This window comes from Cherax quadricarinatus, chromosome 3 (genome assembly GCF_038502225.1).
Source record: "Cherax quadricarinatus isolate ZL_2023a chromosome 3, ASM3850222v1, whole genome shotgun sequence".
In the NCBI taxonomy this organism is placed as follows: Eukaryota; Metazoa; Arthropoda; class Malacostraca; order Decapoda; family Parastacidae; genus Cherax; species Cherax quadricarinatus.
Window position 1 is genome coordinate 22,850,781 of NC_091294.1, and position 24,240 is coordinate 22,875,020.

At 36.8% G+C, this 24,240-nt stretch overlaps 1 protein-coding gene across 4 annotated transcripts in view; it reads left to right on the forward strand.

Annotated features, from left to right (window-relative positions):
• The window catches only part of LOC128706606 (uncharacterized), a 168,921-nt gene extending 146,106 nt beyond the window's left edge, over window positions 1–22,815 (forward strand). For all 4 annotated transcript variants that reach the window (XM_070090780.1, XM_070090791.1, XM_070090789.1 and 1 more), the window contains one exon: window positions 1–22,815. This exon is cut by the window's left edge and continues 18,576 nt beyond it. The gene's annotated coding sequence lies outside the window, so the exon portion shown is untranslated.
• The last annotated feature ends 1,425 nt before the right edge of the window (window positions 22,816–24,240 follow it).

The following is a 24,240-nucleotide window of genomic DNA, read 5'->3' on the forward strand; positions in this document are numbered from 1 at the left end:
ATACCCTGTGATTCTGGTACTTGACATAAAGGAAAGCATAAATCCATATATAATCAGTGGTGGCACCAAAGCAGGGCTTGACAGGGAGCTTTTGCCCCCAAAAAGTTGGTCAGCCCCTAAAGGCCCCCAAATAAAAATAGTAATAGCACTAATGTTGTTTCATAATAAGTCTTGTAGTCCCCAACCTTACTAGATAGCCACCCCTGGGCTTCCCAGTGTAAAAATTCTGGCACTGCCCCTGAAAATAATAGCCGTTTTGTGCAATCACTAATGTATGTGTTTCTATATTAGCTGCAATCTGTTTTACTAAAGAGTTATCCACATTACAGTAATTGCAAATATGGCTTCTCACTTCCAATACCCTTTTATAGTTTAAATTTTACATATCACTTTTGCATAAGTAAGTATAGACAAGGCTTTGCTTGAGTGACAGCTAGTGAAGACACAAAGGGTTAGTTTTGTTGACACTTGCAGGATTGCTGAAATGAGAAGTTTTGCTGACTGAATTAATTAATGTGACATATCACATTAATGCTACAACTGAACTTTCTGTAGCATCTTGCTAGTGGAAAGATTAAAACAAAATGCTGTTTTGTTTAGTTCATGATATATTCCTGTATTTTTGTTGAAGATCAAATGTCTCCAGTACCAATATAAGTAATTGTTCCAAAATTTCTTTAACTATGTTAATAATACAGTTTATTATTTGACTTGTATTGTTTAGTGATTGTTGGCTGTGTGTAATATCTCTTGTGTGTTGATGAACTTATCTTAACAGAAGTGCTGATCAGCACTCTGTGTACAGTTAGGACAAGACTTCAAAAGTGTACATTAATCAGTTTTTTTGTTATGCTTGATGTCAACACAGGCTAGCATTACATTACTTAACAGTTGTCGGTATCTCTCTCTTGGCTTCCACTTCGTCACTTTTTAGTTTTGAATTTTTATAATTCTTGACTTCGCATCCTAGTGCTTCTGAAGGAGGGGTGAGAACGTTGCAACCATAGGGTTGGGAATTGTGATGCCATTACACTTCTGGTAAGACAGCGATTGAATGAATGATGGTGAATGTGGCTTTTTTTTGTGGGGGGGGGGTCACCTTATCTTACATTTTATTACATCACGATTCAATATAGAGACTGTATATTCATGAATAGTTGCATGTATGCAGGAGAGTGTTGTGAAAAAAAATCTGTGTGTGCTTGTGAATGGCACTCATATTTTCATCAGCTGCTGATGTTAATTTTTTACAAGCATTTCAGTAGACAGGTTTAATGTAATGGATATTCTTAGGTTTTCTTACCTAGATGGTACTCTATATTCAGTCTTTTTCCTTTCTTACTGGCTTCAGTCTTTTTTTCTTTTCTGTCACTAAGATTTATGACTCATCTTTTGCTTTGGGTTAGTAACTATTTCCTGAAGTGTGTTGAGGGCTTTCTACAGCCACCTTCAATCCTTTTCAGTTTGTATTCTAATTATTTCAACATCATCTGCAAATAGTAATATGAAGGAGTTTAGTCCCATTGTCGGGTCATTAATATACACTAGGAATAATATGGAGTTCAGTGCTATAACCATCATCATCCTGATACTTCATCTCTTGTTTTCCATAGATTTTTATTTATCTCTGTTAATATGTTAGGTTCTAAATATTTGTGTGCAGTTACAGCAATACTGCTCATGTTCATGGTGTCCTGCCCTCATATAATTTTCTTAAATTTCCAGTTGTTCTTAGCACTATTTTTTCTATCTACCATTCTGTTTGTTAAAAGAAATGTTTCCCACTGTCCTTTCTACATTGCATTTTATGTACCATAATTTAGAGTACAGTAATGACCCCTTGTTTTCCTGATTGTTGGCACTGAAGTCCCTATCTACTTTATTTTGCACTCATAAATTTGTCACTATTACTGCTCTTCTCATCTTCCAATTAGGACAATTCCAGTGGCTTTAACCTTTCTTTGTAACTTATATTTATTAGTTGTTGACTTTATTTCATGTCTTTTAACTTTATTTTGACTGTATTCACAAAGGTGTTGACACCATACTATAATCACACATTCCACATCTTGTCAAATACGTGTTCTAAAACAAATTCACTATTTTGCAAACCATGTATTAGAAAATATTTCAAAACCAATAAATATAGCATCAGGGTTTCTCACTACACTGTTTCTATGATTTTCATGTAATAACTTTTTGTTATAATTACCCCAAGGTATTTTTCTTTATCTTTTGCTCTTAAAATTTGATCACACAAGCTATAATCATTATTCAGCCTATTTGCAATTGTGCCCATTTCCATTTTGTGGCATTTATTAATATACAGTAAGACCTCAGTGTAACTGGCTCCTAGGCAATGAATTTTAGATATAATGGGCAAAATTTTTGGCAAGAGGACACCATGGTGAGTCCACTGTATGGGGTGTCCAATAGAATCATTAATGTAATGGACCAAGTCCTTTGCATGGCATATTTATCCATATATAGTACCATTGATTCAGCAGACCAGATCCTATACATCGTAGATTTGTCAGAAATGTGCCACATTCAGTAGGCTGCTAGCCAAGCCCACATCAGTTTATTATCTACATTCACTCTTACATACCATTATCACTTGGTCTTTGATTATCCCTGGATTTGTGGTATTTTTTGTTACTTTATTATAATATAAAAGTACTGTACTGTATTTCAAAGTACTGTTAATGTAATGTATATATTACATTAACCACTTATTATAGTACTATTAACTTTTATTATTTTCAGGTAATTTACTGTACTACAGTAAATCATAGTTTTTCTTAGTACATATCCAGTCATGTCATTGATGCAGTGGACTAAGTCCACTGGATGGGGCATTTGTTCTTGTCTGGAAGCATCATCAATGGAATGGATTTCCTTTTAAGGGGAACACCCCATGCCTTTCCCCATTAGTTCATTATTGTGAGGTTTCACTGTATATTTTGACCTTTTATTTTTTACTTACTGGTATGTTTTCAATTCATCTCAATCCTTAAAAAAAAAAAAAGAGCAGTCTTGATTTTCTACTTTACATGATTATTGCATCATCCACATTTTCAAATACATAATTTATTCATTCTAGTAGGTTATTTATATAGTTTACGATGAAAGCATCATGAGGGTGAACTCTGATTCTTGCAAGAGTCCCACTAGTAGTATCATCCCACAAAGGCATTGTATCCTCTGGTCCTCTTGTCACAGATTTGTTTCTTCTAAAGAAATCTTTCAACCCTTGCAGATTTCCAGATTAATGTCTTGAGAATCTATATCAAAAGATGTTTTTTTAATTACATGCAGTCTTTCTACCCATTTCTTGTATAATTTTTGTAACTATTATTAGAAGTTAATAACTGAATTTGCATGAAAAGATTTATCAAAAATCAACCTGCTTATTATTTAGCAGAGATGTTTTATCCACTTTCCTCTAATATTAGATTCTCTTCAGTGTTTTAGAAACTACACTTCCTTGTGAATCAGACTTGTAATTTTAAATACATATTGGTACAATATTTGTTATTTTCCACTGATCTGGCATTTTACATTTTTTTTTTTTTTTTTTTTGTGAAATCTTAAAGTTAATCCAGATTAGATAACTTAATTCTTCTGTACAACTTACAGTAGTACTTTGTATGAACTTGCTTTTCTATTTTTTCTTTGATCTGTTAATATTTTCATAGTATAATCTGCTTATTTTGGTGGACTCTCTTTAATTTATGTTTTGGGTTCATGTCAGCTCATTTATATTTCTGTCATAATTAAAAAACTAATGGTTACTCTTGATTTGTTGCACTTTTCCTTCTCATTAAATTTTTTTTATGAATTTTTTTACAGTAATACTGTAAATTGGTGGTGGTGACTGTTAACATTCCAACTTAGTCACAACATTTTGAAAGACTGACCTTTCCATTCCTTCTTGTCTTAGTCATCATACCCTAGAATTCCTATAGATTAGTTAGGCAAGATTTTCCTTCTTAGAATCTATACTGATTATTTGTAAGTAGTCTTGCCAAGTGTGCATGTGTGTATTTGTATATATACATAAATGTATGTATGCATTTGCACAGGTAGATATATGAAAGATTAGGTAAAGTAAGATAAAATTAGTCATTGCTCTTTGATGTGTCTTTTAATGAGACTGGTTGTGAGGGGTGTCTAAGGAGTATGGTATATAAAGATATAGATAAACAAATTTTTTATATTAACCATGTTTAACCCTTTGAGGGTCGGTCACGTACAAGTATGTCATTGCAGCCAGGCTTGGTCACGTACTTGTACGCCTAAATTCTAGAGCCTTCAAATCTGGTGGAAGAAAGCTGGCAGGCCTACATGTGAAAGAATGGGTCTGTGTGGTCAGTGTGCGCAGTATAAAAAAAACTTTGACTGTGTTTTTGGTGTAAAACAGCGACTTTCTAGTGTATTTTCACATGGTATTTATGGTTGTATTCTCGTTTCCTTGGTCTCATTTGATAGAATGGAAGATTATTACAAAATTAGAGATGATTTTGATTGGTTTCACAATGACAAGTACAGTGGACCCCCGCATACCGTCGCCATCACATAACGTACAATCCGCATACCGCTCGCTTTTATCGCAAAAATTTTGCCTCGCATACCGCTCAAAAACCCGCTCACCGCTATTCGTCCGAGACGCGTCCAATGTGCGCCCTTAGCCAGCCTCACATGTGCCGCCGGTGGCATTGTTTACCAGCCAGCCTCCGCGGTAACATCCAAGCATACAATCGGAACATTTCGTATTATTACAGTGTTTTTGGTGATTTTATCTGGAAAATAAGTGACCATGGGCCCCAAGAAAGCTTCTAGTGCCAACCCTACAGCAATAAGGGTGAGAATTACTATAGAGATGAAGAAAAAGATCATTGATAAGTATGAAAGTGGAGTGCGTGTCTCCGAGCTGGGCAGGTTGTATAATAAACCCTAATCAACCATCGCTACTATTGGTGGTACAGCTGCTGCTGCTGCTGTACCACCGTCAGCTGCTGCTGCTGCTGCACTGTCAGCTGCTGCTGCTGCTGTAGCACCATCAGCTGCTGCTGCTGCTGCACTGTCAGCTGCTGCTGCTGCTGTAGCACCGTCAGCTGCTGCTGCTGTTGCTGCTGTAGTACCGTCTGCTGCTGCTGTAGTACCGTCTGCTGCTGCTGTAGCATCGTCTGCTGCTGCTGTAGCACTGTCAGCTGCTGCTGCTGCTGTACCACCGTCAGCTGCTGCTGTAGTACTGTCTGCTGCTGCTGTAGTACCGTCTGCTGCTGCTGTAGCATCGTCTGCTGCTGCTGCTGCTGTACCACCATCAGCTGCTGCTGTAGTACTGTCTGCTGCTGCTGTAGCATCGTCTGCTGCTGCTGTAGCACTGTCAGCTGCTGCTGCTGCTGTACCACCGTCAGCTGCTGCTGTAGCATCGTCTGCTGCTGCTGTAGCACTGTCAGCTGCTGCTGCTGCTGTAGCACTGTCAGCTGCTGCTGCTGCTGTAGCACTGTCAGCTGCTGCTGCTGCTGTAGCACTGTCAGCTGCTGCTGCTGCTGTAGCACTGTCAGCTGCTGCTGCTGCTGTAGCACTGTCAGCTGCTGCTGCTGCTGTAGCACTGTCAGCTGTTGCTGCTGCTGCTGCTGCTGTAGCACCATTGTTGGTGTGGCTTATTGAGAATACCAAGAAACAATTAACCCCAGAGGATTTGCCACCCAGGATAACCCAAAAAAGTCAGTGTCATCGAAGACTGTCTAACTTATTTCCATTGGGGTCCTTAATCTTGTCTCCCAGGATGCAACCCACACCAGTCAACTAACACCCAGGTGAACAGGGAAAAATGCCTGGAACTAGTGCTCATATTGGTGAATTTAAAGCCAGCAAAGGTTGGTTTGAGAGATTTAAGAATCGTAGTGACATACACAGTGTGATAAGGCATGTTCTGGAAGAAAATACCAAACAGGACCTACAGTACTCAGGAGGAAAAGGCACTCCCAGGACACAGTGTCTCATCAGTCATTGCTGCATCTTCAATAAAGGTAAGTGTCATTTATTCTTCATTTAGTAGAGTTGTACATGCACAATATATATCGTGCATGTACTACTCTACTATTGTGCATGTATCCTTCTCTTTGTGTGTAGGAAAATGTATATTTCATGTGGTAAAAATTTTTTTTTCATACTTTTGGGTGTCTTGCACGGATTAATTTGATTTCCATTATTTCTTATGGGGAAAATTCATTCGCATACCGATCATTTCGCATAACAATGAGCCCTCTTGCACGGATTAAAGTCGCTATGCGGGGGTCCACTGTACCTTGAAATTGAGCTCAAAGTAGCAAAAATGATAGATTTTTGCCAATGTTCAAGAGTAAACAAATCAAGCCATGCATCCAATGCATGTCAAGTGGTGAGTCTAATATTCTTTCACAAGTGCGCTGATATCATTTATACCATTTTTACAATGGTGCAGTAGTATACATAACAGAGAACCTATTTTCTGTGAGAACAAAAATTCAAAATGGAAAGCGAAAGTAATGCAAGAGGGGCCTAGAGACGTGACTAATGAACAAATAAAATGCTATTATAGTGCCATGATTGTCTGTCTTGTTTATTCTGAACCCTATTTCGAAATTGGCATCTTTTGAAATTTGTGTGAAATTGCCCAAATTGCCAATTTCTGACCACTTTATTGGATAGTTGAATCGGTAAATGGGCAGATTCTTGTACTCAATCGATAGAACAAATGGAGCTCTAGGGAAATAGCTATGATTTTAGTCAACTGCAACATTGGAATTGTCCAAAAATAGGGCTCAAAGTGGGTGAAATCGACCACTTTGAGACTGGTAACTTCACGAGAGCATAATTCCGTAAGTTTTCCATCAAATTTCTTACTTTTGGTGTCATTATGATCGGAAAAAGATTGTCATTTCATGAGAAAAATTTTTTTTTTTTTTTTTTTTTTTTTTTTGAAAATTTTTCAACCCTGAGAACGAGTCTAGGAGAGGGCCTCTCGACCCTCAAAGGGTTAATGTCTCTCACCAAGGTAGGGTGACCCCAAAAAAAGGAAGCACATTAACTATAATTAATTCAACAGTCATCTTGTCAGACATGTGTGGATGTCACAACCTAATGGCTCTCCAGACTACATCATCTCTGTCTATCCTTCGGATTGCAGGCACTCTACTTCCCACCTTTGAGACTCAAGTCCTGGACACGTCTCTACATATTTTTGCCCAGTATATTAGTCTTGTGTTGAGAGCTTAATGTTCACTATTTTAAATTCTTATGATTTGTCTGTAAGTGACTCAAGGTAAACTTTGTCTTCTTGTCCTAGCTTTATAATAATTTGTTCACTGGTGAATTATGTACTGAACATTCATTTTACTTATTGTATTTTATATTTTGTTTTTAGTCATACTTGTGAGTTCTAGAAAACTGCATGTACATTGTTGTGTGTTACAGCAACAGCAATGTAGCTGTGTGACACAACCTTACAATGATACTGTTCTTGTGTGTTACACCTTCACCAGTGTAGCTGTGTGGCAGTCTTTATGATACTGTTCTTGTGTGTTACACCTTCACCAGTGTAGCTGTGTGGCAGTCTTTATGATACTGTTCTTGTGTGTTACACCTTCACCAGTGTAGCTGTGTGGCAGTCTTTATGATACTGTTCTTGTGTGTTACACCTTCACCAGTGTAGCTGTGTGGCAGTCTTTATGATACTGTTCTTGTGTGTTACACCTTCACCAGTGTAGCTGTGTGGCAGTCTTTATGATACTGTTCTTGTGTGTTACACCTTCACCAGTGTAGCTGTGTGGCAGTCTTTATGATACTGTTCTTGTGTGTTACACCATCACCAGTGTAGCTGTGTGGCAGTCTTTATGATACTGTTCTTGTGTGTTACACCATCACCAGTCTAGCTGTGTGGCAGTCTTTATGATACTGTTCTTGTGTGTTACACCATCACCAGTGTAGCTGTGTGGCAGTCTTTATGATACTGTTCTTGTGTGTTACACCATCACCAGTCTAGCTGTGTGGCAGTCTTTATGATACTGTTCTTGTGTGTTACACCATCACCAGTCTAGCTGTGTGGCAGTCTTTATGATACTGTTCTTGTGTGTTACACCATCACTAGTGTAGCTGTATAACATAACCTCACTATGATACTGTTCTTGTGTGTTACACCATCACTAGTGTAGCTGTGTGACATAACCTCACTATGATACTGTTCTTGTGTGTTGTAGCAGCACAACACTACACATTTGTTTGTTGCACTTGGTCACTTTTACATACTGATACAAGCATGCATTGATCATACAATTTTTTTTTTTTTCAGTATTGTCCTATTTTTAAAGTATGAGGCAAGCCTGTGAAAGAATTAGTGTATTTTTTTTAATTAAAGCAAGAGTTGAGCCTCAAATTATCACCATGGCTCTTTGCCTTAACTATATAATAAAAAGAAAATTAATTTAAAATTTTCATATTCTTAAGTATGTATTAGCAAACTGGTGATATTTAATTTAAAATTTCGTATTATAAAGTATTACCAAACTGGTGATATTTTGAGCTCTTCATGGTTATTGAGTTTCATGTATTTTAAGATTTTTTCAGTAGGTTTATAGTCATCTGATTATTAATTTACATTCAACATTCATGTGAGGAAATGCACTTACAATTTCAGCAAGTACAGTATTTATTATTTTGCAGTAACATGAATTATGTTTGAATTTAATTATGTGCAGACAGCTTGTGTGGTAGCAGCTGTGTTGTATTAGTGATGTGATCAAGGTAAGCACCATTTGTATACATTGAGGAAATCGGACAGCTGCACATCCACTTGCATTTCATTTTTTTAACTAAGAAATAATTTTAATCTAATGATACCCTGTTGAACTGCAACATCCTCTTCCCACCTCCAAAAGTCAAGTACAGCTATCTGGTTTTCCTGAATCCCTTCAGAGGTAATATTATTCTTACATTTCAGCAACATGTCCGATCCTATATACTGCTTCTTTCATCACGTCTAGTGAGTGTATAAATGCCGGCTAGATGCTGAAGCCCTTACTTCTCTTTAAAACTGTTTTATTCCCAGAAAAAATTGCTAATAATACCTTACACATTCTTTCATTTGTTCTTCCTTTGCATCTCACAACTGCTATAACCTCTTTCAACTCTATTAAACTGCCTTCTTTGTACTGTTTTTACTTTAACCCTTTGACTGTTTCGGCCGTATATATATGTCTTACGAGCCAGTGTTTCGGATGTATATTTACTCAATAATTCTAGTGGCATCAAATCAAGCAGGAGAAAGCTGGTAGGCCCACATGTGTGCACTGTATAAAAAAAAAATTCTGCAGCACGCAGTGCATAATGAAAAAAAAAAAACTCCGACCGTGTTTTTGGATTAAAACGCTGACTTTGAGGTGTGTTTTCATATAGTATGTATGGTTGTATTCTCGTTTTCTTGGTCTCATTTGATAGAATTGGAAATATATTACAGAAATAGAGATGATTTTGATTAGTTTCATTATGAAAACCACCTTGAAATTGCGCTCAAAGTAGTGGAAATGTTTTAATTTTACCAATGTTCTAGAGTAAGCAAATCACACCACACATCCAATACACGTCAACTGGGGAGTCTAATATTCTTTCACTAGTGCACTGATATTATTTATACCATTTTTACAATAATGCAGTAGTCTGCATAACAGTAAATCTATTTTTTTTGTGTGTGAATAAAAAATCAAAATAGAAAGCAAGAGTAATATAAGAGGGACCTGGAGACATGACTAATGAACAGAGAATATGTTATCTTAGTGGCAAGAATGTCTGCATTGTTTATTCTGGACCCTGTTTTGAAATTGGCATCTTTTTTAACTTGCGTGAAATTGGCCAAATTGCCAATTTCTGACCACTTTGTTGGGTAGTTGAAATCAGTAAAAGGGCGGTTTCTTGTACTCAATTGATAGAAAAAATGGAGTTCTAAAAAAATAGCTATGAGTTTGGTCGACTGGCGCAATGGAATTGGCCGAAAACAGGGCTCTAAGTCGACGAAATTGCTGATGCGTATACGTATATCGCCGAGATCGCTAACTTCACGGGAGCGTAATTCCGTAAGTTTACGATCAAATTTTGTACTTTTGGTGTCATTAGCATTGGGAAAAGATTCTCTATCAATTCATAAGATTTTTTTTTTTTTTTTTTCCAAAAATTTTGTGACAGAATGACAGCTTCAGAAATGGGCTTGCGACAGTCAAAGGGTTAAAAAGCCCTCTTGTGCCACCTTCCACTAGTCATTTATCTGCCTTTCTGTGCCTGCCCTCTTGTAACCTTAAACCTGTACTGCAGGCTGACTGCTTTTTTAAAATCTGCACCACACTTTTCTAGATGCTTTTTCTTACACTAGCCACTCTTTCTTGCAACTCTTGCTTATATCTGTTATTAAGAATCCTGTTCTTTTGTTCACTGACTTCACAGTTTTTTTTTTTATCTACTGATTCAATTTACATTTTCTACCATCCTCCTGCAGTTCTTCTAAATACAGGTAGATGGCAAAGTCTGGCTCCCCATCTTTTATTCTCCAGCACACAGTCCAGCAGACTGCTCTCATTGTACTCTTCATCATACCTTGTATACTTTTTTTTTTAAATTGTATTGCATATTGTACTCTCTCTAAGCATACAGTACTTCGTTTACAGATCTACCCATTATTATTTACACTTGGTACTATAAAGTTGCCTGGAACAGTTATTCTCTTGGCTTAAAATTTCTTCAGCATTATTACCTGACTCCCAGAATCAGTCTATCTTTGCACTGTTCTTGCCTCAAGGGGCAAAAACACCAAGTGTTGCCCACTTTTGCATCTGGCTTTTATTCTGAACTACAGTGTTATTGAATTTAAACATTTATAACTTTTTCCTTTTCTAAATGCTCATTCAGCAATATCCCTCAAGTTTAGTGCTTATTCTCTTACATATACTTGACCTAATTTATTTAACTCTTTCCCATTTAAACTTTGATTATTTTTCCAGTTTCTTTCACTCATTGCTTGGACATTCAGCTTCTTTCCATTCATAACAACAATAAGTCTTTTAATAACATTTACACACATTCAAACAGCCAAATTTTAGAGCACCTTTACATTTTCTTTTGGCAGTTATGTCTAGGAAAGGAAGCGAGCAAACTCTTGATGCAAGCATTTTAGTCACCTTTTTAACACTGAAAGCTATGGAAAAATTATTCTAACTCAGCAGAATTGGAAAGGGAACATTAGAAAATTAAGAAATATTAAAAAAAAAAAAAAAAAAAAAAACGCACAGGAAGGCGAAGATAAATGTATAATGCATGTAAGTAAAAGCTGAAACCTATAATTGAATTACCAATTAACATTTTCAAAAGACAAGGGGAAAATTGTTCTTTCTTTCATTTTATTGCACTGTGTTGGATTTTCAAAAACACTGAATAATTACTTAATTTTTTTTTATGGTACAGTTGTCCCTACAGTCCTGGAAAAGTACATTCCTTGAGTGCCACATAACTTTAAACAGTGAATAATACTTTATTTTTAGATATGAGTTTATTTTATTTCAGAAAGCATAGCTCTGCAATACATCATTAATATTAACATTTATAAAAAAAAAAAAAAGAATTACCAGATTAGAGAGAGAGAGAGAGACTTGGATCTTTCTTCTTTCAACAAACCGGCTGTATCCCACTGAAGCAGGGTGGCTCAAAAAAAAAAGCAAACATTTCTCTTTTCAACTTTAGCAATGTATACAGGATAAGGGGTTACTAGCCCCTTGCTCCTGGCATTTTAGTTGCCTCTTACGACACACATGGCTTACGGAGGAAGAATTGTGTTCCACTTCCCCATGGAGAAGAGATTTGGATATGGGAAAATAATGAGTCAGAAAAATTTTGGATAATTGAATCTATTTGCTGGTTGTCCATCAGTAAAGATTGAATAATTGAATTTATTTACTGGTTCCTCATCAACAAAATATTGGATAATTGAAACTCATACATTTGGAAATTGGTAGGGATGACTACATGTTTTTACATTCCTTTTCCATACTGTCTTCTCAGGTGTTCTCTACAAAAAAGATTAGGGGATTCTGTTAAATGTCAAGTAAGCGATCAGTTGATAAGTGATGATCTGCTGTTCTGTAGGCTTCTTTGGTGATTGTCTTTTACAAATATTGGCTGTTGCTGAAACATTCACAACTAATAATCTTAAATTGTTGTTGATTGTTGCAAAGTTTTATAGCATTACATATATCTTATAGATTATTAGTGGAGTTTTATAAGTTAATTTAAGACTGTTGAGTAATGATTCAGTATTAGGTTCAAATTGAAGTAGTGCATTTGAAGAACCAGTCATCAGCAATTTCTCATTGTTGACTTGACAATACATAAGTGTAACTTAATAAATAGTGATATTTGAATGATGTACCATGAATGTAGCAATACACAGTTGACATCAGAACTCCCAGAAACTTTGATAACTTGCAGTACCTGAATTTATTCAAATAACAGGAAATTAAATATTCTTTTAATAAAATGAGATATGGTTTATAGGTAACTATCTATTTATGAGTTTGTGGGGGATGAGCTCTAACTCTTGGTCCCACTTTTAATCTTGGACTAACTTGATTTAAGACTTGTTATATCTATTCTTGAACCACTGTGGAGTCAGTTTCCACTGTGTCATTGTATTGTTATAATTGTATGTTATGCCAGTGATCATGCCATATATGTGTGCCTCTGTCATCTGCAGATCATATTGGTGCAAGTTTGCAAAATTATCCAAATTCAGATAGATCTGAAGTACTGTATAAGTAGCAATAGTTTGTTTGAACTTGGTTAAAAGCTTTGAGAATAATATGCAAGTTTGGGCTTAAGGGGTCATGGTCAAACAGTTTTGGCCTTGATTTAAGTTAGTTTAAATCACCACTTTACTTTTGATGACAAATTCAGTATATCTCTGATTATTTATGATTTGCTTCAAATATTTTTAATAGAGATTACTTATATGCCTGTATAATTGAGGCAAAACCTTGAAATTAGTTCATATGCAATACAATTACGTAGCTCATATACACTGGCATAAATAAATTTATATTAAAACATACAAATATATTAGTGAGTTGAAATACAAGTATACACTAATTGTAATAATGTTGGTAAAATTACCAACAATATGTAACAGGACACAAGTGTAACTAATGTGACATTTTATTGTGGAGAGCAAAATGTTGCCACAACAAAATGTCACATTAGTTGCACTTGTGTCCTTTTACCTAACAAGTACACTAGTTTGTTGAATGAAATTGTGTTGCTGCTTGCCAGTATGTCTTATATAACAGATGCATCAGTGTGTATTTTCTTTATTATTTAGGCTGGATAAAGAGTGCCATTTTAATTTCTGCCAAGTACTGTAATTTATCTATTTTAAGCAATGTTATAGTATAGAAGAGTAGCTAAGTACTGTGTAATTAGGTAGTACAGAAAGAGTAGCCAAGTGTACATTTAACTCAGTAGTTCTGATGAATGAGTGAGTAGATGTAATTGATGTTGTATGATCGGTGATGAAGTAGTTTTTAGCTAAGTATATATGTTAGAAAGAAATAAAGATAGTAGCCTAGTATACATGTAACAGGCTAGTGTAGAAGAATATCCAGGTAATTCAGTAGTTGAGGTTACTGAGTTAATAGATGAAATTGTTTAGCCTTTCCCTATGTTCTCACCACAATGCCAAAGTTGTGTACTTGATGTCTTGTAGCATTCTGCTAAGGCAGTAGTTATAAGTTTGTCACCTTAGTGTGCCACAAGGACGGGAGGGAGGTCGCCCTCTGTTTTAAGTACGTTAACCTGCTCATATATCTCATTCTCTCATTTTAAGTATATGAACATTTTTTTATGTACAGTGGACCCCCGCATAACGATTACCTCCGAATGCGACCAATTATGTAAGTGTATTTATGTAAGTGTGTTTGTACGTGTATGTTTGGGGGTCTGAAATGGACTAATCTACTTCACAATATTCCTTATGGGAACAAATTCGGTCAGTACTGGCACCTGAACATACTTCCGGAGTGAAAAAATATCGTTAACCGGGGGTCCACTGTATTAGTATTAATTTTTTTATTGATATAAGTTCAGTGTCTATTTTTTTTGTTCCATAATATTTTATGTCATACTTTTTATGAAAGTATTGAGTTGCCAGTCTATCAGTACAATTTTTTCTATTAAAACAAAAAAATGCTTTCAGTCATCACTACTAGTGTTTGATTTAATTGCTAAGTGTTCATTTTGGAATACCTGAATCTCAATCAGAAATGTAATAATCAAAATTCTTCAAGGGCCTAGCAGTATTTATACCTTAATTTATAGATAGTATTCAACAAATTCCTATAAATATTTCATTCCCCACTTCAGGAAAACAGATGTTTGCCTTGTATGCCAAAGCTTTTAAATATAGTTCATTATGTACATATGTTCTTTTGAGTGTCCAACTTTCTTATTTATTAATTACTTTGTATTACTTAGTATTGCAACTTGTGTTAGAATGTGCATGGCTGTCAGTAATCTACAAATGAGTGTTTGATGTATTGGCACTGTATTTGTTATGTACCATTTATGATAGAAAATGCAATCCAAAAGTTCACTAAAATATTTAGGCTTGAGATTGCCGAACTAAATGATTATACTAACAGACATTATTAGTTTCTAAAATTTGCTTTATTTTGGCAAAGTTTGACTAGCTATCCAGCATTGAGGCATTTTTAGTAGGATATAGATAATATATTCTGTGCATACAGTACCAATTAAAATTAAATTTTTAAATATATTTATTAAATGTGTGTTTGTAGTTTGGCTTGCACATGATATCTGCCAAGATGTGCAAGAGTGGTGCTTAGACCTTTATTTGCCACTTTAATCATTCCACAGGTGAAGCTGGTGTGTTGTGCTCAAGTTTACGTAAATAGTAATACCTGTTGAGTATAAATTTTGCTCTTCGGATCTAGATCATTACCAGTATTAATTATAAATTGGTACATAGGAGTGGCTCAAACTATGACATCTTAAATGTTATAGTCTTTATTAGGTAGCTCATCCTGTAACAGATGCATCAGTGAATTTCAGTGTCATATGCCGTCCAGTAGTGCCATTGCTATGATGTTCAGACTTGTAGGAACATTCAGTTGCCTCCTTTGTCTTGCAATTTACAAAGGTGTGTCTTAAATATTATTATTTTAGACACAGGATATCACCTCATGTTGAGCTATTGGTATGTCTGAGAAAGACTAAGGTGATTTTAATTATTTTATTATTAATTATATACTTATTTATTTATTATTATTATTATTGTTATTATTATTACTACAAGAGCATTAATAAGCTACATTTCATTTTTAAGAAAAGTGACACTTAAACACCTGTTAGTTTTATTGATATACGTAGTTAATTGCACATGCTGTCCTGGGCTAAATATTTCCAACACTTGACTGGCACTATAAGAACTTTGTGAAAAGGTTTCATTTGAACTCAGTATGGAACTATACAGTAATACTAGCTATAGGAGCATAATTCTGTATTTAAGGCAGAAGACAGGTACAGGCTTTATACATAATGTAGTTCTGTTTTCTTTTGTCACAGTACATATATGCATGCAGTGTATTTACAGTATTATTCCCATGGTAACTGATATGAAATATGAAAAAAATTAGATCTAGAGTAAGTTTTTATAAATATTACACATACAGTAATGAGTTCTGTATAGTTTAGTAATTAATAACCTTATAAATTTATGCAAAAACTTAGCTTTTTGACATTTCATAGTATCCTTGAGTCGGCATCATCATCATCATATGGTTCTTATGTGATTATGTATAAATGTTACGACAGTTGTGATGTAGCATACCAGGGAGGCCTTGTATGTCTCCAGTGCCTCTAGAGTGACTGAATTTATGCAACCATTGTGTTGGTGATGCAATCAGTTTATTAGTGTACAATTATTTTTATTGGGAAAAGGAGTTAGGCGAACATTTCTTAAGCATAGTAATATGTCAAGAAAGATTTAATATGTAAATAATCACTGCTGACCTGATTCACGAAATCGTAATGACATGATTGCAAACAAACCATTCCATGGGCAGGGATTAAACTCATGGTAAGTGAGTCGTAAAACTCCAGGCCATTGTGTAAGCCACTGGGCCAGATGGCTACAATAAGATTCATCCAACTAGGCCTGTGCTAACACCTCTATGGTGTATATATATACCTAGTTGGATGAATCTTATTGTAGGCAGCTGGCCTAGTCGCTCACGTGCTTTACGACTCACTTTCCATGAGTTCAATCCCTGCCGTGGTATGGTTTATCACTGCTGAATCCCTGCTGTGGTATGGTTTATCACTGCTGAATCCCTGCCGTGGTATGGTTTATCACTGCTGAATCCCTGCTGTGGTATGGTTTATCACTGCTGAATCCCTGCCGTGGTATGGTTTATCACTGCTGAATCCCTGCTGTGGTATGGTTTATCACTGCTGAATCCCTGCTGTGGTATGGTTTATCACTGCTGAATCCCTGCTGTGGTATGGTTTATCACTGCTGAATCCCTGCTGTGGTATGGTTTATCACTGCTGAATCCCTGCTGTGGTATGGTTTATCACTGCTGAATCCCTGCTGTGGTATGGTTTATCACTGGCTGTTCTTTTAAGCCGAGGTGGACAGGTCCCAGAGAGTGAGTGATAAACTAAGTACTACTGACATAACATTGTCTTAAGCTATGCCTACATAGAAACCCAAGCTAGATCAGCAATTACTTGGTTTGTGGTAACCAGTTTTTATTTTAAATGAAATTCCATCTCAAACACTGCTGGGCAATTGCCACTGAATTTTCAGTTTATGGAGACATGTTTATGACCCAACATCATTATTGCTTGGTATCATTTTTTGGTAATCTTTGGTCATTGTACCTTAAGTCTGAAACTAAATCAAGCTGTCAGCTTTAGCTCTTTACCTAAATCATAACTTTTTTAATAATATTGTTTAAAGAGGGCCCCTGTGCTATGCTAGAAATTTTGAATGAAGCTACTTTTAGGAATTATGCATACTGTATGTATGTGTAGTACAAGATTATTCTGGAAGAAAATGTTGTCTACAATATACAGGGAGCAGCAAGAGAAAAGTGCACCTGGATTCAAAGCTGTGAAAGAGTGTTTCAGCCTGCTTCTCCACAATAATGCTTTTTTATCACTCAGAAAATCTCTGTGCTTTAATAGGTTAAGGCAGTAGCACATAACCTGTTATATAGAGGTCTAACCCCACAGCATGGGTGACTGAGGCTTTCTTCATTGAGTGGTTCAAGTATTATTTTAATTGCGAAGTGATAATTGTCATAGTTATCCTTAACTCTTGGAGGATATGGGGCCAGGTGTGAAGATTGTCTTTTTACTGCCAAATATAACATCCTTGATACAACCATTGGATCAAGGAGCTATTAAATTTGGGCCAACATTGTGGATGCACTGCCCTATGCCTGAAATGCATGGGATCATGCGCTGAAATCAATGATAAATGCAAGCTGGAGAAAAATATGGCTTACTTTGATGCAACCATCAACTGATGATTCTGCATTAATATCAACATAAGATCCCCAACTTTCAACATCAAATCACTCAGGACAACTGGTAGGGCCACACCCACCCTCTCACTCATTTTCGGATATTAAGCACACCCAACCGGACTTGAAAGAAAGTAACAAACGCATTATTAACATAACCTTTTTAGCTACATATACTCATCCTTATCACTGACCCGTACTCGAGTTTAATTATTTCACAGAGCATCATCAACAGTGTTAGGTAAGAAAAATTATTTTTCAAAGCATTGTGACATTACCATATTTGTTTAGCTTTTTTGGAGGTAAAGGAGCACAACTCGGTTTTTTCTTCTTCTTCGTTCAGCTAGTCACAGAAATCGTTGGCAGTGCAAATTTTAGGAACATACCATGTGACTTATAGTCATCCACTGTATATGCTTGTAATATAATAAATATGTTTTGGAAAGTGTGATTCATCTCACTTGTTGCATAAATGTGTATTTTAACAAGATACTGATCCCCTCTCCACCTAGCTGTTTATAGCCCCAGCCCCATTTTCTGCCCCGCAGCACTGCATGACCCTTGTTGGTTTAGCACTTTATTTGATTATAATAATAATTAATGAGATACACATCAACATACCTTGCATCCTACCTTGGTTAACAGAGGGCAGTGTTAAGACAGTTTTCACAGTGTAGACTAATATGAATTGTAAAGTACTCCTGTAGTGTAAAGGCTGGAGTCTTATTTTTGTGATGTGATGCAGCTCAGGGTTTGCACAGTGTTGTGCTTTCATACAAAAATGCCAAGGGTATAGTGAAAATATTAAATCTAGCTCAGGTTTTCAATTGTAGCTCATTTGCACCAATATCAAGATCTTGAGGGAGACAATAAGTCATTTTAGCTTTTTATGAGGCACTGGAGGAAAAAGTATGATGAATAATATGAAGTGTGTGATCAAGCTGGGCAACACTTAAAGGGAAAGAAAGTAGTAAATTGTTTTATGTTGATGGTTCTGTGTCACTGCCAATGAAATCAGTCGTTTGCATTGGAGTTCATGTGCTTCTTCAGCATACAAACTCTGCAGTTGATGTTGGGCTGCATGTGATTCAGCATCATTTGCAGAGTATGTACATATAGCAGATGTGATTCAGGCATATTTCCTCATATTAAACAAGATTCATGGTACTATGCCAGATAGTGCCCTATGATACATATCAAAGCAGGTCAAGAAATAGTTGCAAGAGAGCAATATTATTGTTATCCAGTGGCTAGGGAACATCCCTGACCTGAATTGCTTAAAAAATTGTTGGAATGTAATGAAAGAAAATTTCATTCCAAAAACATATTGTCAGTAGCCAACATCATTTGCAGAGCTCAATGTAAATTGCAAAATGTAGTATGAATGAAGTATACTTTCTGGTATTTTTATATTTGTTGAGTTGAGCACGTCACTGTTAACAATATAAACTGGGTTGGTTCAAATGCTATGGGTCATCTTGATCAAAAGTTCATTACTACATAGCACTTCATATTGATATTTATATCTACATTATAATTTGGGATGTTACTGGTTATGATTCTCTATTAATTAAAACTTGTATTTTTTGTAAAATTATGCTTTATTTCATGAGAAATCATAAAGATTTTGGGGAATGGAAAGTAAACAGGTCTGATCCAAGGAAAGGGAGGGTAGCTCCAACTTCTTGAATCAAGAGCTTTTCAAGATCAAGGCAATCAAAGGGACTTTCATTTCAAACAGAAGGATTCCATGATGATGATATCACATGAAATACATACTAAAGGTGGTGATGTACACTTAGTTCACCAGAAAGTTATCACTGGGGAGCTAACACATTTAGTCTCACTTTAGCTAGGCTGTATTTAAGACATCGCTACCTGTGCATATATGACAACATCTCCATACTGTTTACAACATTGATTTTGTTGGTTTGAAAAATAAATGATGAAGTGATTATTGTTGATTATAAAATTTATTTTATGAAACAGGGATAGCTGTGTAATAAAAAATGTGGAATTTTTAAGGTAAATTTTTTAAAGATTACACCTACCATCCGACTTACGACCGAGTTCGGTTCCAAGAAACCGGTCGTAAGTCGAAATGGTCGCAAGTCGAACTTTACTACTGAATATCAACAAAACATTTTTGTAATGACTTTATTTTATTGTTTTATTTTGGTATTTCATGTTTTACTTTACTTTTTATGTTGTTAGTACTGTATTTTATACTGTAAGGTTTAGGATAAATGCTGTGTACAACACAAATAGTTGTTTATTTCCCAGAAATTTGGCATAAAAAACACGGTCATAAGTCGAGTGGTTGTAAGTCGAGCAGGTCGTAAGTCGGATGGTAGGTGTATTTACTTTTAGGATAATACAACACATCTTCATCACTACTGTAAAAGATTGCATGTATTTTATAATGTTAATAAAAACAGTGAGTTATATACAGTAGGACCCCTGTATCCATGGGGGGATACATACCAAGGACCTGCTGTGGATACCAAAAATGCAGATAGCAGATAACCCTATATACAGTGGACCCCCGCATACCGTTGGCATCACATAACGATTAATCCGCATACCACTTGCTTTAATCGCAAAAATTTTGCCTCGCATACCGCTTAAAAACCCGCTCACCGCTCTTCGTCCGAGACGCGTCCAATGTGCGCCTTAGCCAGCCTCACATGTTCCGCCGGTGGCATTGTTTACCAGCCAGCCTCCGCGGTAGCATCCAAGCATACAATCGTAACATTTCGTATTATTACAGTGTTTTTGGTGATTTTATCTGGAAAATAAGTGACCATGGGCCCCAAGAAAGCTTCTAGTGCCAACCCTACAGCAATAAGGGTGAGAATTACTATAGAGATGAAGAAAAAGATCATTGATAAGTATGAAAGTGGAGTGCGTGTCTCCGAGCTGGCCAGGTTGTATAAACCCCAATCAACCATCGCTACTATTGGTGGTACAGCTGCTGCTGCTGCACTGTCAGCTGCTGCTGCTGCTGTAGCATCGTCTGCTGCTGCTGTAGCATCGTCTGCTGCTGCTGTAGCATCGTCCGCTGCTGCTATAGCATCGTCTGCTGCTGCTGTAGCACTGTTGTTGGTGTGGCTTATTGAGAATATACCAAGAAACAATTAACCCCAGAGGATTTGCCACCCAGGATAACCCAAAAAAGTCAGTGTCATCGAAGACTGTCTAACTTATTTCCATTGGGGTCCTTAATCTTGTCTCCCAAGATGCAACCCACACCAGTCGACTAACACCCAGGTGAACAGGGAAAAATGCCTGGAACTAGTGCTCATATTGGTGAATTTAAAGCCAGCAAAGGTTGGTTTGAGAGATTTAAGAATCGTAGTGACATACACAGTGTGATAAGGCCTGTTCTGGAAGAAAATGCCAAACAGGACTTACAGTACTCAGGAGGAAAAGGCACTCCCAGGACACAGTGTCTCATCAGTCATTGCTGCATCTTCAATAAAGGTAAGTGTCATTTATTCTTCATTTAGTAGACTAGTACATGCACAATATATACTGTGCATGTACTACTCTACTATTGTGCATGTATCCTTCTCTTTGTGTGTAGGAAAATGTATATTTCACGTGGTAAAATTTTTTTTTTCATACTTTTGGGTGTCTTGCACGGATTAATTTGATTTCCATTATTTCTTATGGGGAAAATTCATTCGCATACCGATTATTTCGCATACCAATGAGCCCTCTTGCACGGATTAAAATCGGTATGCGGGGGTCCACTGTATAAGTCATTTTTCATTTACATACATACCTATTATAAAGTTTAATTGATAAATTATACACAGTAAGTGGAGAATTATCACTTTTTTCACTGATGGAAAGCACTTCATGGCTTCTCTTAAGCTTTGATGAACTTCCACCCTCACTACTTTTACACTTTAAGACCATTATTAAGCAAAATTAAGGGTTATTTTTGGGCCATGGCAAACCGTGGAAAACCAAAACCTTGCATACAGGACCTGCAGATATTGGGGTTTCACTGTACTAGCTTCATCGTTGACCTTGTACTAGGCATGATTGTTGGTGCAATGAAACCAAAAATTATTTGTAGAAAAACCTTAATTAGGAATTAACCTAGTACAATTTTTATGAATATTTTCAAATACCCTGTAAAATTCTGCATTAACTTTAGTTCTGTCCCAAAACCTGCACATGAAATTTATTTTTCTTCTCCCTGAATTCTTGCAAAAAAGATTTGGTATGTTCTGGAGTAAATAATTTTTTTTTTTTAAATGAAAATTTTTTTCCGAGACTAACACAGGATTGAAACAGAACTGGTAAAGTGGGGTTTGACTATGAATTCACATGTGCATTAAAGAGCACATAACAGCTGGCTCCTGTGTGGTAGCCTTACCTTAAGTTTGTATTCCATAATTATAATGTTAAATACCTTTTCTGTATTTAGTTATTGAGCATAAAAAAATAACTTTTTGCTGCTCAAGGTAAGTGAAAGGTATATAGTAATAATTACATTAGCCATGTAGACATTACAAAGAAATGTCAACTTGTAGTGATGAGTGAGAGGTTTACCTCGATCAGTGAGTATAAGTGAATGTAGATACATATAAACACTGAGACTATAAGAATACATGAGCATGAAATGTTATTTGCATTTTTTTTGGGGGGGGAGGGGGGAAGGGAGAGTTGATTGTGTCCTTGTTTTGGGAGTGTATTTTTGCTTTTAATATGTATACATAATCTCTATATTTTAAAAGTAACGTACAATATATGTCACCAGTGTAAATGCGTGGAATTTATGTACAGTGTCCTGAAATTCTCTATTTGTATTAGTTCAGCATTTTACATATGAATATCGTCTCATTCCACCTAATTAATTTGTACAGGTTATTATGCTTGATTTATAACTAACCCAAATTATTCCCCATATCATTATACTGTAAATGCTTTTACTTTAAAATAATATATATATTTCTTGTATAGAAAATGCTGTACAAGGTATATACAATAATTATGCTTAAAGTTGTGTGAGGTGTAACTATCTTGTGTTATGATACAAAGTGCAGAAAGTCAGTCAGTATTGGACCAAGATGTTGCCACCTAGGCACCAGAAGCACGCACTGCACTGCTCAATGCCATGTAGTTTATTTACATTCATATGTAACTAATATAAAGAATAAACTAATTCATAGAACTTGGTCTTTGAACTATAAATGAATCACATTTGATTCTTTTCCCTTGTAATGCCATGAAGTGAAAACAAACTTAATTGTCTTTGGAAAGTTGTCCTCTTCAGACCAAGAGCCTCTTGATCTGAGGAATTAGACCTGTTGGTCTCCTTCCTCAGACCAAACCTAATTACCTCCCATTCCCCCCTTCTCTATCCCATCTTCCTCATCCTCCCTTTTCCCTTTCCTCCTTCTCCCCCCATCCCTCCCTTATTCCCTTCCTCTTTTTGGCCTGTGGGATTCTTCCCACAGGCACACTGGTTACTAGGTGGGGGAAGGGTCCCAGGGTCCATCCCATTCCATTGAGGTTCTTGGTGGTGGTGTAGTTTGCCGTGGAATCTGGATCGTCTGGGGATGTCCCGATCCCTCTCCGGTCTCCCAGGGGGTGGCTTTGGGTGTCTTTCGGGCGACGGGTGTATCTCTGGAGGCCACCTTTCGGATTCCGGGGATGGTGGCCAAAGGAGGTATGTTTTGTGGTGGATATCCGGCCACCCTCTCTCTTTTGTCCACCGAGGTAGCTCGGCAGATGTGAGGTTGCTATCCTGGATTGCTGGTTTACTGGCAAGAAGGGTAGGGTATGGCACAGGTTCCATGCAGCATCTGCTCTGCTTGCGGTGTTGAGGTCCTATTGGGCGCGGAGGGAGATTTCCAACCCTTTCATTCCTCCTGGGAACTTTTCCTCCCCATTCCCCACTTTTTTTCTTTTTTTTTTTTCTTTTTTCTTTTTTTTTCTTAAAAACAAAAAGAAAGAAGCAACCTAACCATGGAAGCCCTGGTTCATGAACCTGCTACCCCTGGGCCCCTTACTGGTACCGCACCCTGTTCTGACCCTGCCTTGTTTTTTGACCACTCTTCGGACACTTCTAATGCTTCTGTACCTCTTGCTGGTGTTGTTTCATCACCCGCTTCAGGTACTGGGGTTTCAACTGACTCCTTCGATTTGTCTGACCTCCGCTTCCCCTGGGCCCCTTACTGGTACCGCACCCTGTTCTGACCCTGCCTTGTTTTTTGACCACTCTTCGGACACTTCTAATGCTTCTGTACCTCTTGCTGGTGTTGTTTCATCACCCGCTTCAGGTACTGGGGTTTCAACTGACTCCTTCGATTTGTCTGACCTCCGCTTCCGGCCTCTCCTTCTACGGTGCGGCAATTTTTTAATCACCGTCCCGTCCCACTTCGAACCGACTCTGGTTCCACTCTGAAATGCCCACGACAATTACCTGATGCTACTTCTTCGCTTCCTTCTCGCCCTCAGAAACGACCAACCCATCACGCCCTCCCTTTCCACGATCAGTTTTGAACCGCACAATGGATTAAATTCTTTACTTTACGACCCACTTCTTCTACTGCCTCTCTTTCCAACCATAGTACAGTGGACCCCCGCTTAACGA